Genomic DNA, 1,869 nt, shown 5'->3' with positions numbered 1-1,869 from the left:
AACTCGTCAATTATCAACACAAATCAGCAATGAAAGACGAAGTTTTCAATGCTGTTAAATCCATTTATGAAGAACTCAGCCAGGATAAACTATTAACACGGTGCTTGGGTGGGTTTACGCAGAACAGCAACGAGTGTTTCAATTCTGTTCTGTGGGCGCTCGCTCCTAAAACCATGTCCAGTGGCAAAAAAATCATCGACATTGCTGCTGATATTGCAGTATGTAATTTTAATGATGGATTACAGAGCATTATGGACATTATGCAAACTTTGAACCTACCTATAAGTCAAAGTTGCTACGATTTTTGTATAAAAGCCGATAATTATCGTATTCAGAGAGCGGAGGTTTCGATTACTGAAGCTGCTCGAGAGGCTAGAAGAAGTGGTGTTTCTGCTTACAAGCTTGCTAATGAAGAAGAAATAGATGCTGAAGGTATCCTGTATGGCGCAGGTATTGCAGATTGACGGTTAGTTGAAAATATTTATTAGTTTCATGTATGTAAAACTTTAAACGCGTTTTTTTCGAAACGATATTTTTTAAATCTGCGTGTCAAATTAGTCTTCCATTTTTCATCGGATTGACTTGAAACTTTGCATAATTCTTCCCTATGGTATAATCTAAGGATGTACGTAGGATTTTCTCTGTAGCGTTGTTATTTTATTTTTGGTGCACAGTTTTATAAACTTTTTTTACCCTGAAAAATTGAATTTTTTTTAATGACCGCCATTTTCTTAAAAATCGAAATTTCGTAAAATCCCTACGTACAGACTTAAAACATATTGTTATTAATAAGAAAAAATTTATAATTTTGTTCTAGGAGCCACGTAGAAGAAGGAATTTGACACGCAAACTGACGGTGTTCCTCAAAAGCCGTATACTTTGGCCCCACCTACAAGAGGTATTTTTTACTTTTTCGACATTAAAACATTTTTTATTGCAGCTTAAGATTGTCTTAATGAATGGCTAAAACCGATTTTCTTTCTGCGCATTTTTTGTATGAAAAAAAAAATCATGAAAAACGTCTCCAAAATTGCAATCAAAGGTGGTATCCTGCCTTAAGGATAATTGTCTCATCCATAAATAGTCCTCTATATAATTTGGCCTTGTTTTTGCACAGGTTGATTTCTACCAGTATCCCTGTACCTAAGAGCAGGATCAAGAATAGTTTTGATCTGGTTAATTCTTTGGCTAATTTATATATGGAGGAACACTGTAGATTGTTTTCGTTGGATGTGGTCTCATTGTTCACTAACGTTCCCCTTGAGTTGGTTATGGATGGTGTCTTGAGAAGATGAAGTTTTCTGGAAGCGGCTTGTAGGATTCCTAGGGATGAGTTTGTATTAGCACTCAAATTCGTCCTGAACTCCTCTTATTTCAGCTTTGATGACTGTATTTACAGGCAGACCTTTGGCACCCCGATGGACTCTCCTCTCTCTCCAATTATAGCTGATATTGTTCTCCAAGACCTTGAGGAAAGAGCACTCCAGACGATACAGATCTGTTTACCTTTTTATTATCGTTATGTTGACGACATCGTTATGGCTGCTCCAGAAACTTCTATAGAGAATATCTTAAATGTTTTTAACTCTTTCCATTCACGCCTTCAATTTACGATTGATTTTGGCGATAGTGGCAAAGTTTGTTTTTTGGAAACATCTATGGAAATTGTAGATTGTAGGCTTAGGTTTGATTGGTACCACAAACCTACTTACTCTGGCCGTCTTCTTAATTACAACTCCTTTCATCCTATACAGCATAAAATTGGTACAATCATAGGGTTAGTGGATAGAGTAATTTTTTTGAGCCATCCAATGTTCCATGTAAAAAATTTTGAGTTTGTTTTCCACACATTAGTTATGAATGGTTATC

This window comes from Odontomachus brunneus, unplaced genomic scaffold (genome assembly GCF_010583005.1).
Source record: "Odontomachus brunneus isolate Ranch 3 - 2012 unplaced genomic scaffold, Obru_v1 Obru_scaffold_145, whole genome shotgun sequence".
NCBI lineage: Eukaryota > Metazoa > Arthropoda > Insecta > Hymenoptera > Formicidae > Odontomachus > Odontomachus brunneus.
Note: the sequence above shows the minus strand (reverse complement) of the source record.